The 16,996-nt window shown below is 40.3% G+C and overlaps 1 long non-coding RNA gene across 1 annotated transcript in view; it reads left to right on the plus strand.

Annotated features, from left to right (window-relative positions):
• Positions 1–16,996, plus strand: part of LOC146671371 (uncharacterized) — a 394,396-nt gene that overhangs the window by 329,807 nt on the left and 47,593 nt on the right. The window lies entirely within an intron of this gene.

Below are 16,996 nucleotides of genomic sequence, written 5' to 3' on the forward strand. Positions count from 1 at the left end.
ACATTTAGCGCAAAACTTGTGTAGTGTAGTCAATAGTTTTGTTGTGTGTGTCAGAACAATGAGGCGACTGTTGAATGTTACAGGTGTTACAGGAGTGATACATCTCCTGTTGTTCTCCTTTATCTCATAGTGGACAGAAATTCCTCAAGTCATGCACGGCTCAGCTGGCTGCAGTGTTCACGCACATCTTCAACCTTTCCCTCTCTCTGTCTGTAGTCCCAGCCTGCTTCAAAATGGCCACCATCGTCCCTGTACCCAAATCCTCCACCATCTCCTCATTGAACGACTGGCGACCTGTAGCCCTGACCCCCATCGTAAGCAAATGCTTCGAGAAGCTGGTCAGGGACTTCATCTGTTCTGCACTACCCGACTCACTGGACCCTCTACAGTTCGCATACCGCCACAACAGGTCCACTGATGATGCCATAGCCCTGACACTACATACTGCCCTGTCACACCTGGAGAAGAGAGACACGTATGTGAGAATGCTGTTTGTAGATTACAGCTCAGCATTCAATACCATCGTTCCCTCGAAGCTGGACAGGAAACTGCAGGATCTAGGACTGAGCAGCTCCCTCTGCAGCTGGATCCTTAGCTTCCTGTCTGACAGACGCCAAGTGGTCAGAATGGGCAGCATCACCTCATCCCCCATCACACTGAACACTGGTGCTCCACAGGGGTGTGTACTGAGCCCTCTCCTGTACTCACTCTACACCTACGACTGCACGGCCACTAACAACTCCAACATCATTGTGAAGTTTGCGGACGACACTACAGTGGTGGGTCTTATCACCAACAGTGATGAGACGGCTTACAGGGAGGAGGTCAGCGCCCTGACCCACTGGTGTCAAGACAACCATCTCACACTCAACGTCGCAAAGACAAAGGAGTTGATAGTGGACTTCTGGAGGTGCAGAGAAGTACACACCCCCATCACCATCAACAGCGCTGCTGTGGAGAGAGTGAGCAGCTTCCGGTTCCTTGGTGTACATCTGGCTGAGGATCTTACGTGGTCAGTACACACAAACAAAACAGTGAAGAAGGCGCAGCAGCGCCTCTTCTTTCTCAGGAGACTGAAAAGATTCGGCATGAGCCCCCGCATCCTCAGGACCTTCTATCACTGTGCCATTGAGAGCATCCTCACTGGATGCATCACCACCTGGTATGGCAACAGCACCGCCTACAACTGCAAAGCTCTCCAGCGAGTAGTGCGGTGCTCTGAACGGATAATTGGAGGTGAGCTTCCCTCCCTCCAAGACATCTACAGGAAGCAGTGCCTGAGGAAAGCGGGGAGGATCATCAAGGACTCCAGTCACCCCAGCCATAAACTGTTCAGACTGCTTCCATCAGGAAGGAGGTTCTGCAGCATCCGGTCCCGTACCAGCAGACTGAGAGACAGCTTCTTCCATCAGGCCATCAGACTGCTGAACACTTCATAGACACCTCAGCTTCACTACTGGAACTTTAACATTATGCACTCCATACTGTACAGTAACGCCACTGTTTTGCACATGTCTCAACTCTGTATATTTTTATATATTTTATTTATTGTTGACTCTATTTAATTTGTAAAATATGTGTACACACACACACACACACACACACACACACACACACACACACACACACACACACACACACACACACACACACACACACGTAGAAAAATATTTAGTATACACATCCAGAAATGCATATACTATTATATATTGTACATATATTTATTAGTTTCAGATGTAGCCATTCTTGTATTTTGCTTGTTTACATTATTGTATTTTGCACAACTCTGTTGCTTGTGAAGCTCGCACACAAGAATTTCACTCACATGTGCTGTACCAATGTACCTGCACATGTGATGTGACAATAAAAGTGATTTGATTTGATCTTGATTTGAAATTATTTTTGGAGTGGCACAAATAATTTGTGTGGCATCAAATTTGATGCAGAACAGCTGATTGTTCTGTAAATAGTTTGAAATGTTTATTTAAAAAAACGCCTTGGCTGCATTTTAAGTAAACAGCTGCAAAAAACTTTGTTTGCATAGATCAGTTACTTTTTTGAAGACGTAATTATATAATTAATTGCCCAACATTGGTCATTATATACTGTATTTTGCAGACAGAGAGTTACAGGACTCTCTCCCAGACCACAGACTCATACTCATAATACAAGTCAGAGCTTTTTTTTTTTTTTTTTTTTTTTTTTAAAAAGAAAGTTGCGTTTTCAAAATTGGAGTTCAAGTTATTTTTACTTCAAATAGTGTTAACATACTACACAGGTCATGAACAAGATTTTTTTTTGAATTTTTGTTGTAAGTGGGCTAAAGGAGTTAATTAAAAAAAAGTCTAACATAAATTTAAATGTTGTAATTTGATTATTTTAATAAACCATGTAACTTGGATGGATTCAATGCTGACGTGACCACAGTGCACACGCCTGCTGTTGCTCACAGTGGTCCAAGGGACCGCTCAGAGAGTTTGTGTGTTCGCTCAGACACATGAAAAATTAGAGGGAACATTGGACCCAAGCTTCGCCCCCACAACAGGGTCCTCAACCGTCCTGGAAGAAAGTCTAGTGTGGTATTCTACTGATCAACTGAGCATGCCACCTTTCCCAGTTTGTGTCCATAAACCTCTTTGTGTTCTCCCCTGTTGATCTTCTCTCATTCCTACACTGCTCTTTTGATGGTCATGTGATCTGTACACCTAAATACAGCCCAGTTATTGTTGTTGTTCACACCTGACGCCTGGGCTCATAAGTTGTCCTCAATATCTTGCATTTCCATCCCCCGTTTCTGACTCCCTGCCATCTGTCTTCTCCTTGATATTCTTCTATAATGAAACCTGCAATCATTGCAATCACCAATGAGTCAGCTGAATGGCTAGCTTATCACTTTAACTGAAACACTGTTCAGTCTCAACTTTGCAGTTACTATTTTCATCATTTATGTTACAAGCATTTGTAAGTGCAATTTGTTTGGAGGCACAATCGTCTGATTTTTGTGTGTGACAACATTTCTGCATCTCAAGAACGGTTTAGTTTGGACTACTTGCACAATTTTGCGCTTTAAACTGACCTGCAGTTTGGTTTGGCTAAAAACTTCAGAGCAGACATTTGCCCAAATTTCTGGGCGCTTTCTTGGGTCAGCACAGCTTCTCAGTTTAATATATGAAGTGCCAGATCTTTTTGCATGTCCACTTAATTTCAGAATTTAAGAAACAATCCATGTGACTGAGGCCTGGTATCAGCTTGGCATCCTTTCATCTCTCTAGCCTTTTAGTTAATTATGCCTTACTAAAAACATGTAAAACAGAGAGCACAATCTGTGATTAGGTATTGAAACAGCTGTTTACTCCCCAGATGTTTGTGTCCTCAAAGAAATTCCATTTAGATCTATGTGAATGTATTGTGCAGGTACTTTCTCTGCTTCGCCCTCATTGCTTGCTTTATCTGAGAACATAATCTGCCTTCTTTTAGCTTGGGGTAGGCCTCACTTTATGTTTTAAATTAAAACGCTTGAAGACAAAGTGAACTCTGGACAAGCGTGCGACCTAACTGAAGTCCAGGTGGGCTTGTTGATAATCACATTTTCACACTCATCTCGGGGCAGACCTGTGGTGTTCTGGTGCCAACCTGTCCCCTCCGTTTTTTGAGTGCCCCCCCCCCACATATAAAAAGAGACGGTTTATTTTATAATATTTTAGACAACAGCATATAAAACACCATTTGCTTGCACTTGTGTGTGTGTGTGTGTGTGTGTGTGTGTGTGTGTGTGTGTGTGTGTGTGTGTGTGTGTGTGTGTGTGTGTGTGTAAAAACTGAGATGTTCAGAGGTCTTGCTTCATGGTATCGAGCAGCTCACACAAAACAGGGTCTTTGTATTTTAATGCAGGTGCTGATGTAAACCACAATTTTCAGCAAACATCTATCAGGTCATTGCACTTTTCTTTATTTTTAAAGCTTAAGTATGCGTACATGGGATATATTAAAAACTGACAAGCTGTTTGAACATATGATGTGAAATCACTTAATTAACCTGCTGGATTTGCTAAAAGTTAAAATATTTATACTACTTTGGCTAATGGGTTTTGCACATTACTCTTAGCTTAGTAAGTGGCTATTAGTGAGGGTCATGATAATCAATTCAATTGCGTAATGGGCTGACTAAGTATTTCCAGACTAAGAGAAAAAGTCAGTGAACATATCCGTTGGTTTAGGTGTAGGCTTAATCCATTTCTGAGAAAACTGAAGAGCATAAGTGACGTTCTTACTTCGATTCGTCCAAATTCATGTGAGTTCCAGTCTGTTCAGCCTGTTTCTGTGTAGCACCAAGCAGTAGACCTAAACCTGGATGTGCTTCTGGGTTCTGCCTCTAATGAAAACAGACGAGTGTAAAATGCAACCATTGTTTGTAGTTTGCTGCCACCTACTGAGTGAAAAAAGAACTGAAGCTGTAAAAAGCAAACACGTTACAATAAAGTTGCTCCTAAATTCCTAATGATAGGCTTTATTTTGTTTCAGTTTCAGCTCACCATTCAGCTCATCAGACTGTTTTCCCTTTACATTTTGATATAATAATGATGGATTGCATTTATATAGCACTTTTCTAGGCACCCAAAGTGCTTTACAATTCCACTATTCATTCACTCTCATATTCACACACTGGTGGAGGCATCCCCAGAGCCACGGTCGCCCCATAATAGCTTTTTTGTACTACTGATACACATATTGTTAATTAATTACTGCCTTTTTCTTCCATTAGAGTAATATTTTCTTGAGCTGTGTAACTGGATTTGTTCAAATATTGTCCTTCAAGAGAAGGACATTTGCTCTCAACTCTTTCCTTGTTGAAATGTTATTCCAAGGAAGTGAGTTTCCTACAGGGTATGGAGGGTTAGTATGTGTTAATGATTTCAGTGTCATGCAGGGGAAAGTAGCATTCAGTGGAAGCTTCTCGGTGATTGTTTTAAATCCAAATGTGACCCTTATTTGTGGCGCATGTTAGCATACAGTCAGCTCAGGAGTTAGTATCAGTGATCTGGTTGTAAAATGAGTAAAAACAACCTCAGATTATCACATATTGACTACATCTATGTTTATGTAGCAAAAGTTGAGTCAAAATGCAGAAGCAGTATGTGAAAAACTATACTGTTACTGTTTCCATGGGAATTAAAAGGGTAAGAAGCAGTCATTTGCTGCTAATAATTTAATGCAAATGCTCTAGATTGACTTGTTGCACACTCTGTGCATCTGTCTTTAATAAAGAAGTGGAACAGCCTGACTCCTCGTTTCTCTCAGATGAGTGACATGAGGGGGTGGAGCTTCATTCAGCTTCCACTTATTTCACTCAGGTGTGCCCACATCCTCATTTTAGGTTTGACAGTGGCTGTATCCCAATTCAGGGTCTGCACTCTGCAGCCTTAAAGTACGCAGCCTTAACGGTCCACAAGGGCCGCGTACTCAAAGACCGCTAAGGCCAGAGGTGCGAGGCCTGTGAAATGGGACGGTCCAGCCTCTGTCGCGCTGCCCAGGTTGCCCAGCAACCATGATACGAACTGCTGGAAACGTTTCAAACAGCTTTGTTTGACAGAAATGAAGGAGAAAATCTTTTGTTCATTTGTTTGTTTGTGTCAACATGAGCTTTGCGTGATTTGATAAGTATCTGAGGCTGAGACCAGAGGACTGCAAAACATGATTGTTGGGCTTCATGGTTGTACTGAACAGTCATTTTAGGATTAGTTAGTAAATAACAATTAGCTAATGTTGTTCATGAGACTAAAGTCATCTCACTTTGGTAATGTAAATATAATATGGCCAATATTAAAGTTAGTATTATATTAATCAATATTAGTTATTACAGCTTCAGTAAAGATTCAAGTTGCAGTTATTTATATTTCCTATCACCTTAAATCTTCACTCAAAGACAAGTATCTCTCACAGTTTATATATACATGTATTATATATAAGAGACAAATATTGTTCTTTTAACATGTTGGCTCAATGCTTACATTAATGTGTAAAAAGAAAATGTACGAGCTGTGATAACTGTTTCTGATAGAATGAAGAGTAGACTGATATATTAAATATTCCTTTATTGGGTGAGAAAATCAGACCATGTCATAACTGCTTTAAGTCACACAGAATAGATATCAGAGCCTTAAACAGGCTGACTTCTGCTAAATGGGTCTAACTGGGCAGAAAGTATACAAACACATAATATCCTTATAGAATATGATGTAACACTATAGATCAACTTACCTCAGAATATATAAAGCATATAAACAATTACAGTAATGTGATGCAACAAACACAGCAGTGCTACTAATCCAAAATACTCAAAGCTTCATAGAACTGAAACAAACATTTATTTTTAGGTCCATTCTGCTGCTGATACATACTTTATGTTTCTGAATATTAAACTTGTTGCTGCCTTTCATAGTGTGTAACTTGAAGGCCCTGAGTACTTTCTCCCACACTGAAAACACTGGGATGATAACATTATTTGAACATTACCTAATAAGACTGATTCAGGACAGACAATTAGTTATTTTAAACTTTTCTAGCAGTCCTTCACAAACAGGGAACAGTCTGTCTATTCTCTCCATCTGTCAGCTGCTGCTGGCTCTTCCTCCTCTGCTTCCTCACACACTGCTGAGTTTGTCCTGATGGATCATCAGGGGTGCAAAGCCTCACAGATGATGTGCAGCAGTGGGTCCCTCAGTCTGTCTGCAGTTGTCACACATGGAAATCAAATGTGTGAGAAGCTGCAGGATTCAAACACAAGTGTAACTTATAAATACATGTTCATACTTTTATTACACAATCAGAAAGAAAGACAAAGAGAGAGAGTGCAGGACAGACAGACAGGTGACAGTCTCAGGTGTACACACTGCTACAAACAGCACAAGAGAAGGAGGATTTGGTGTTTGTGTTATTACAAGTGCTAAACAAGAAGAGTTCCCAGATGATTCAGTGGACACATGTGTGACTCCTGTGATTAAAGCATCTTTCTTTCAGCTTAACGAGTGAACCGCCAGCTCGTTCAAAGACACGTTAAAGTCTGTTTGGTTCGACATCACCGAACAGAGGCAGCAATATAACATAGCTAAAGTTAACAGTGCAGTGAATCCTGCTTGTGCCGTGATATTCAGGACTGCAAACCGAGCAGCATCACTGACTTTCAGCTTGTTGTGTTTGTGGATATATGACTGACTTTAATTATCCATAAAAACATCAAATTCTCTGTAAGACTAAGGTTGACTATTGAGCGGAGTATATTTGAAAGCTTCAGCCGTCTGCCGTTTTTTCTGGCAAAATTATCCACACCCACCGCCATGCTATGAAGTCTGGGATATGTTGGGCCATGAAGGATACACATACCCATCCTTAAAATTCAGGGAAATGAAGGATGCATTTGAGGGCCGCATTTCGAGCCGCCTTCGAATTGGGACAGCCTTTGTCGCGTCGCTGTGACGTAATTGGCCTTAAAATGAATTTGAATTAATGATGGTGCCTTGTATGTGGGGCTGTCCAAATTCATGGGCTGCATCCTCCTGAGGCCGCATTTGTAGGCCTACAATCACTTGACCCATCCTTCAAATTCGGGGAAAAGGAGGACGCATTTGTAGACTGCATTTGGAGGAGTCTACGAATTTGGACAGTCTTTGTCGCGTCGCTGTAACGTAATAGGCCTACAAGCCGGGAGCGAGTTGGAAAAAAGCACACGCATTTTTGAGAAGGAGGCGGCTGCTCAGCCCCGGCTGTGTAGTCCAGAAAGGTCAAGTCAAGTCAGAAAAGCTGGTCTGTTGAGTGCAATTACCAAAGTCACCTTGAATTTGGTTTTTATTAAACCTTTATTCATCCAGATAAAAAAAATCTCATTAAAAATCTAATTCCCAAGAGAGATCTGGCATCGTGGCAACAAAAGTCAAAATACACATACGACATAAGGATAAGGTTGCTACTTTTATTATCGAGATTACGGTAAGGGTGCTGAGTAGCTGAATAAGAAGTCTGTGCTGCAATTTTGAAACTGTTAATTTATTTGCAAAAGTTTCATTCTGCTACTTAATTCAATACAGGTTTTTATAATAAATTATTATGCATACATTATAAATCATAACTGTAGTTGCAATTCCTTTACTTTTGAAAGATCAAACGTCCCACAACTTAAAGTCCACAAGCCACTGCTGCATTGAGGTAATATTTCGTACGCAGGCAAAAGAAGTCCATTGTCCAAACATTTTAGTTGAGAGTTTTGGTTTATTTATCCATCTTGGCAAGCAATAACAAGATCCTTCCTGCTGCTTCTCCTGCTCTGGTAAAAAACCACAGGCCCACCCCAATGCATGCTGGTCCTATACCAGTCTCTTTATTCATAGAAACAAAATGGCCCTTCAGCTCTTACTAATTTAACAAAATAACAACAAACAAAACAAATCATTTAACCCTTGTGTGGTGTTCATATCTTTATTACTCAGCCAGTGTTCATGGGTCTGGTGGACCCGCTAGAGTTTTGGCTTTCCAAATTAACACTATCAAACAATTTTATGTTAAATTACTCAACAGATGTTTACTTCATCCCAATTACAAGCCATATGAACAGCAAACATGGTTAATTTTTTCCCTTTACCTTTGTTAGATCACATTTATGAATTAATGTGCTTCTCTTTTTTCTTTCTTTCTTTTTTTTATAAAATGTTATAAAAAGCCCCTCTCTCTTCCAAAATCAATTGGATGGCCCTCGCCATCTTTTGCCATCTTGTTCAGTTGTGATAAAGAACCACACTGGCAAAGTCTTATTTATAATATTTATGCCCCTAATTTGCCAGTGTGGGACAGGGTATGAGAGAATAAAATTTGGATCCCTCAAGAAAGAGGGTAAAATGTGTGAGGTGTAAGAGCAGACGGTGTTGATAGTTGAATTTTCAACAATGTTGCAACTTTGTGCGGGAGCAGGAGGGGAAGAAAACACTATCAGCAGCACCAGAAAGGAGGAAGACAGAGTGTGGGAACACAGGACCTGCACTTTCAACACTTTTATTAGACCTGGGTCCAGTGGACCCGAACACCTTGTATGTAATGTAAATGTGTGGGGGGAGGTACAGTATGAGGCCATTGAAAATTAGTTCGGATTTATGTTCTTCACAGAAAATAAGCCAAAGCCAATGAATTTCAGGTTGAAAAAATAATTAATTGTTTAATTTTTCTTTTGAAAAAAACTGAAAACGGGTCTCACAGACCCGAACACCATACAAGGGTTAAAACAAAATATTAACCGACAAATAAACCCCAAAATATAAGTAAACTAACAACAAACTTTAACTAATTTCAAAAAAAATAAATAAAGAACAAATAGCTCCAACAATAACAAAAATGTAATGAGTCATAAATCATGTAATACGTAAATCCTTAAGAGCTGACGACAAATCTGTAAAGAAATTCCATTTTGACTTTCATTCTATCGACAATTACTATTGATTGATTTTCATTACAAAAAAGATTTAATAGGTTCCTTTAAATAATAATAATAATAATAATAATAATAATAATAATAATAATAATAATAATAATAATAATAATAAAGAAGGAAAGAAGTCAAAAGTTATCTCGATGAATTATCAGATGAGTGCGTCATAAACTTTAACTCACCAAACTAGCAGCATAAATTATGAAACCAGATAAGGTTTTATCAAACTTAATTTAAATCTCTTCTTTCAGCCAATTGGAAACTGTCAATCACATGCTAGCTTTCTAAATTGCCACTCAGCCACCAAAACAAAAATGTTGTAAAAGGGCAGGGAGATGCAGAACTCAAGAGAAAAACTTTATCGCTCTGTTTCTTTTGAAGCTGATATAAAATTGTATCAAAAACTCACACAGATGCAAAAGATTTGGACGTTTTTGGAATTCTAGCAAGTGTGAAATGACTTGCTATTGTTGGGATTTCTGGTTTATATATTGGGGATTTTACCTTGCAATATAAGTCCTTTCATACAACACAATAAAACACAACAGAAATCAGAAGGTTTTTGTGATTTGGATTTTTATTTATTTATTCATTTTTTCTCTTCTTTTTTGGTCAGGTTAGTACGGTGGCCCTCAGAGGCCAAACGGACTGCAACTTTAGAAAACACCAGCGATAAGAAAAATGCTGTTTTGTTTTTCCTATTTCCGTTGTGTTTTGTGTGCTTTTGCAGCATTTTTCTTACTGCTGGTGTCCGTTTGGCCTCTCAGGGCCACCGTAGGGTTAGAGATTTTGATTAATTTCATTGAAGTATACTTTAGTTTTATTGTTTTACTTTGATGCTATAATAGATGTTTAGGAAATTCAGTTATATTTAAGATTATATAGCATCATGGCAAAACAACAGTCTCCTCAAGCTGCTTTATACTGTAAGGTGAAAACACTACAGAAAAAGCCAGAAAACCCCAACAATCCAAAGATCCCCTTTGAGCAAGCACTGGGCGACAGTGGGGAGGAAAAACTCCCTTTAGGAAGAAACCTCCAGCAGAACCAGGCTCAAGAAGGGGCGGCCATCTGCTGCGACCGGTTGGGGGTGATGGAAAGAGAATAGAGGGAGACAAGATGAAGTATACTTCTAATGGCCTATTCCAATTGGTGGTAATACATCATAAGAATTGAGGAAAGGTGGTGTTGATGGAGACTCTGGGGAAGGCCTTCGTCTGCCAGGGTGTTTTGGAGCCACTTGAATAAATTTAGTTTGCACTGGAGGTGGACGAGGTTTAATCTGTGGAAAGATCTGAGACGGAGTCGGAGTCTCCCCATAACATCTCCCCATCACGCCTCTATGGACCAACGGTGCGAGCTTTTGTCCTTTCTGTTTTTCTAATTTAAGCTGGAGTTGAACGTCTTTCACTCTAGATTTTAGATGACCTATCTCTTTTTCTTCATTGCCAGCTTTTCTGATCATCTGGTTCACTGGTCCAATGAGCTCCTGTTTTTGTTTGAATAAAGCGTATTCGGAAGACTTTACCATATCATTGTACTGCTTTTTAAATGATTCCAGCTCCCGTGTTTTATCTAGTAAAGCTGCATCTAGATCCTTGCATCTGGTACGTAGACAGTTCAGCTGTTTTTCAAGAAACTCCTTCGTTGTTCCAACAAAGGGGATGCCTTCCACACCGTCTACGTATTTCTTTTTCAAGTTGTGGAATATATCCCTAAATTCCACCTTTTCTTTTTCTCTGAAGTGACCTGCATGTGGAAATGCCTTTTCAAAGGACAAAACGCACTGGTACAATTCCTCTTGGAAGTGGCGCTTTTTCTTTTCCAGGCAATTCGTTTTTTGTGTGAATATTTCTGTTTGCTTTTTTGTGGCGCGCAGTTGCTCTTCCAGTGAGATCTTTTCAGCCAGTGCCTGATTGTGTGCCGTTTTTACTTTATACCTGTCCACTGCTGTCTTTCTGTGGTTTTCCTGCTCTGTGCTTAGGGCCTTTTTTAGGTCTTCATTTTTCTTTTTCAAAGAATCAACTTCATCTTCGACCATAGCCTTCATTTTCTTTTCAAAGGCCAGAGCCCTAATATTTCTCTGACATTTCTGTTTGATCTCCATATTCTGGGCCTTTTGGTTGTCTATTACTTTGCCCATTTGATCTTTCTCGTCTGTTAATTCTTTCACGGTTTTATCCATCAATTCATTTTCGTCCTGTAACTTTGTATTACGTGTCAGAAGACCCTCAATCCAACACTGCGAGGATTGATGTTGTTCCTCGCGTTCTTTAACCGCATTGACGGCCACACCTCTACTATTTTTTACTGTTCTCTCAAGCTTTTCTATTTTGGAATCATACATTTCCATGACCTCTTCTAACTTTCTGTCTGCAGCATTGGCTTTGTCTTCGAGTTTTTTTTAGTATTGTCCTCGTAAAATTGCTGCATCTTATTTTTTTCCTCTTTGTGGCGTTTCAATAATAATTCAACAACTTGGCTGTTGTGAAATTCCTGACGTACCACCTTTTCTTTTGCTGTTTCCAGCAGTCCTTGCAGGACTTCGACTTCGTCCTCATCATCTGTGATTAGGTATTGAAACAGCTGTTTACTCCCCAGATGTTTGTGTCCTCAAAGAAATTCCATTTTGATTTATGTGAATGTATTGTGCAGGTACTTTCTCTGCTTCGCCCTCATTGCTTGCTTTATCTGAGAACATAATCTGCCTTCTTTTAGCTTGGGGTAGGCCAACCCCACGACTCTCCACTGCTTCCACAAAGTAAGCTCCGATAACCTTTGGGTCACTGTTAGTGTGTGCGGCCCGCAGCCAAATGATGTTGCGTGAGAAACCGTCGATGCATCCATTAATACATATCCCATATGGCTTTAGTTTGTCATAAGAGTCTATGTGCCACACAAAGTTAGGCCCCTGAGCAAAATATTGCCTCCTTCTGAGACGTGTGGTCTGGCGAACCTGGGAACCTAATGGGTCCAGTAAAGAGATGAGGATCCTGACGTCTTCTTTCCTGATCGCAGTGCCGTGTTGTTTGCACTTTGTAAACATCCACCGATAACCGTGATCCTTCCCAGGCCCTTGCAGTTGGTTCACAATAAAATCTATCCCGGCGTCCAGGTCGTACTTACGTCTGTAAAGCGACTTGGCTCTCAATATCCGGTTTAAATGTCTCTCCGTAATGATGGTTCCTTGCATTGCCAGGCTTTTCAAAATGCGTTTGTAGCTCATTCCCAGCCTAAAATAAAACTCAATCAGACTGTCTCTGTCCATGGTGTATAGGTTTAGCTTCTTTTAGCTTGGGGTAGGCCTCAGTTTATGTTTTAAATTAAAACGCTTGAAGACAAAGTGAACTCTGGACAAGCGTGCGGCCTACCTGAAGCCCAGGTGGGCTTGTTGATAATCACATTTTCACACTCATCTCGGGGCACATCCGTGGTGTTCTGGTGCCAGCCTGAAAACGGGTCTCACAGACCCGAACACCATACAAGGGTTAAAACAAAATATTAACCGACAAATAAACCCCAAAATATAAGTAAACTAACAACAAACTTTAACTAATTTCAAAAAAAATAAATAAAGAACAAATAGCTCCAACAATAACAAAAATGTAATGAGTCATAAATCATGTAATACGTAAATCCTTAAGAGCTGACGACAAATCTGTAAAGAAATTCCATTTTGACTTTCATTCTATCGACAATTACTATTGATTGATTTTCATTACAAAAAAGATTTAATAGGTTCCTTTAAATAATAATAATAATAATAATAATAATAATAAAGAAGGAAAGAAGTCAAAAGTTATCTCGATGAATTATCAGATGAGTGCGTCATAAACTTTAACTCACCAAACTAGCAGAATAAATTATGAAACCAGATAAGGTTTTATCAAACTTAATTTAAATCTCTTCTTTCAGCCAATTGGAAACTGTCAATCACATGCTAGCTTTCTAAATTGCCACTCAGCCACCAAAACAAAAATGTTGTAAAAGGGCAGGGAGATGCAGAACTCAAGAGAAAAACTTTATCGCTCTGTTTCTTTTGAAGCTGATATAAAATTGTATCAAAAACTCACACAGATGCAAAAGATTTGGACGTTTTTGGAATTCTAGCAAGTGTGAAATGACTTGCTATTGTTGGGATTTCTGGTTTATATATTGGGGATTTTACCTTGCAATATAAGTCCTTTCATACAACACAATAAAACACAACAGAAATCAGAAGGTTTTTGTGATTTGGATTTTTATTTATTTATTCATTTTTTCTCTTCTTTTTTGGTCAGGTTAGTACGGTGGCCCTCAGAGGCCAAACGGACTGCAACTTTAGAAAACACCAGCGATAAGAAAAATGCTGTTTTGTTTTTCCTATTTCCGTTGTGTTTTGTGTGCTTTTGCAGCATTTTTCTTACTGCTGGTGTCCGTTTGGCCTCTCAGGGCCACCGTAGGGTTAGAGATTTTGATTAATTTCATTGAAGTATACTTTAGTTTTATTGTTTTACTTTGATGCTATAATAGATGTTTAGGAAATTCAGTTATATTTAAGATTATATAGCATCATGGCAAAACAACAGTCTCCTCAAGCTGCTTTATACTGTAAGGTGAAAACACTACAGAAAAAGCCAGAAAACCCCAACAATCCAAAGATCCCCTTTGAGCAAGCACTGGGCGACAGTGGGGAGGAAAAACTCCCTTTAGGAAGAAACCTCCAGCAGAACCAGGCTCAAGAAGGGGCGGCCATCTGCTGCGACCGGTTGGGGGTGATGGAAAGAGAATAGAGGGAGACAAGATGAAGTATACTTCTAATGGCCTATTCCAATTGGTGGTAATACATCATAAGAATTGAGGAAAGGTGGTGTTGATGGAGACTCTGGGGAAGGCCTTCGTCTGCCAGGGTGTTTTGGAGCCACTTGAATAAATTTAGTTTGCACTGGAGGTGGACGAGGTTTAATCTGTGGAAAGATCTGAGACGGAGTCGGAGTCTCCCCATAACATCTCCCCATCACGCCTCTATGGACCAACGGTGCGAGCTTTTGTCCTTTCTGTTTTTCTAATTTAAGCTGGAGTTGAACGTCTTTCACTCTAGATTTTAGATGACCTATCTCTTTTTCTTCATTGCCAGCTTTTCTGATCATCTGGTTCACTGGTCCAATGAGCTCCTGTTTTTGTTTGAATAAAGCGTATTCGGAAGACTTTACCATATCATTGTACTGCTTTTTAAATGATTCCAGCTCCCGTGTTTTATCTAGTAAAGCTGCATCTAGATCCTTGCATCTGGTACGTAGACAGTTCAGCTGTTTTTCAAGAAACTCCTTCGTTGTTCCAACAAAGGGGATGCCTTCCACACCGTCTACGTATTTCTTTTTCAAGTTGTGGAATATATCCCTAAATTCCACCTTTTCTTTTTCTCTGAAGTGACCTGCATGTGGAAATGCCTTTTCAAAGGACAAAACGCACTGGTACAATTCCTCTTGGAAGTGGCGCTTTTTCTTTTCCAGGCAATTCGTTTTTTGTGTGAATATTTCTGTTTGCTTTTTTGTGGCGCGCAGTTGCTCTTCCAGTGAGATCTTTTCAGCCAGTGCCTGATTGTGTGCCGTTTTTACTTTATACCTGTCCACTGCTGTCTTTCTGTGGTTTTCCTGCTCTGTGCTTAGGGCCTTTTTTAGGTCTTCATTTTTCTTTTTCAAAGAATCAACTTCATCTTCGACCATAGCCTTCATTTTCTTTTCAAAGGCCAGAGCCCTAATATTTCTCTGACATTTCTGTTTGATCTCCATATTCTGGGCCTTTTGGTTGTCTATTACTTTGCCCATTTGATCTTTCTCGTCTGTTAATTCTTTCACGGTTTTATCCATCAATTCATTTTCGTCCTGTAACTTTGTATTACGTGTCAGAAGACCCTCAATCCAACACTGCGAGGATTGATGTTGTTCCTCGCGTTCTTTAACCGCATTGACGGCCACACCTCTACTATTTTTTACTGTTCTCTCAAGCTTTTCTATTTTGGAATCATACATTTCCATGACCTCTTCTAACTTTCTGTCTGCAGCATTGGCTTTGTCTTCGAGTTTTTTTTAGTATTTTCCTCGTAAAATTGCTGCATCTTATTTTTTTTCCTCTTTGTGGCGTTTCAATAATAATTCAACAACTTGGCTGTTGTGAAATTCCTGACGTACCACCTTTTCTTTTGCTGTTTCCAGCAGTCCTTGCAGGACTTCGACTTCGTCCTCATCATCTGTGATTAGGTATTGAAACAGCTGTTTACTCCCCAGATGTTTGTGTCCTCAAAGAAATTCCATTTTGATTTATGTGAATGTATTGTGCAGGTACTTTCTCTGCTTCGCCCTCATTGCTTGCTTTATCTGAGAACATAATCTGCCTTCTTTTAGCTTGGGGTAGGCCAACCCCACGACTCTCCACTGCTTCCACAAAGTAAGCTCCGATAACCTTTGGGTCACTGTTAGTGTGTGCGGCCCGCAGCCAAATGATGTTGCGTGAGAAACCGTCGATGCATCCATTAATACATATCCCATATGGCTTTAGTTTGTCATAAGAGTCTATGTGCCACACAAAGTTAGGCCCCTGAGCAAAATATTGCCTCCTTCTGAGACGTGTGGTCTGGCGAACCTGGGAACCTAATGGGTCCAGTAAAGAGATGAGGATCCTGACGTCTTCTTTCCTGATCGCAGTGCCGTGTTGTTTGCACTTTGTAAACATCCACCGATAACCGTGATCCTTCCCAGGCCCTTGCAGTTGGTTCACAATAAAATCTATCCCGGCGTCCAGGTCGTACTTACGTCTGTAAAGCGACTTGGCTCTCAATATCCGGTTTAAATGTCTCTCCGTAATGATGGTTCCTTGCATTGCCAGGCTTTTCAAAATGCGTTTGTAGCTCATTCCCAGCCTAAAATAAAACTCAATCAGACTGTCTCTGTCCATGGTGTATAGGTTTAGCTTCTTTTAGCTTGGGGTAGGCCTCAGTTTATGTTTTAAATTAAAACGCTTGAAGACAAAGTGAACTCTGGACAAGCGTGCGGCCTACCTGAAGCCCAGGTGGGCTTGTTGATAATCACATTTTCACACTCATCTCGGGGCACATCCGTGGTGTTCTGGTGCCAGCCTGTCCCCTCTGTTTTTGTGGGGGTTTTCCCCACATACGAAAATGGCCGCTTCTGCCTGGAGGGAGTTTTTTATTTTTGCTTTGCAGCTGCACAGGATCTGTATAGAAGTTTTAAACACTTCTACTTTAGGCAAATTTATAATATTTTAGACGACAGCACTGTTACGAGTTCAAAAATTGGGGATGGAGACAAGAGGAAAAACCACAATAACAACACTGGTCCGGCCGGGTTAAGTCAAACGATGATTTTAATGATCACACGCGTGGGAGATGGACACTGTATGCAGACAGCCTCAGATCTCAAAATGGTGGAGCATTGATCAAACTCTTATAGCCTCTGGTGCCCCCACCTTATCATAAAAGCCTAAACATTCACATGCTTTCTCTCACACGGCGCCTAAGCTACGACCTTGG

The sequence above is a fragment of the Rhamphochromis longiceps genome, linkage group LG4 (assembly GCF_057381845.1).
Source record: "Rhamphochromis longiceps isolate RC_006_pf linkage group LG4, R_longiceps_female_GT1.1, whole genome shotgun sequence".
Taxonomy (NCBI): Eukaryota; Metazoa; Chordata; class Actinopteri; order Cichliformes; family Cichlidae; genus Rhamphochromis; species Rhamphochromis longiceps.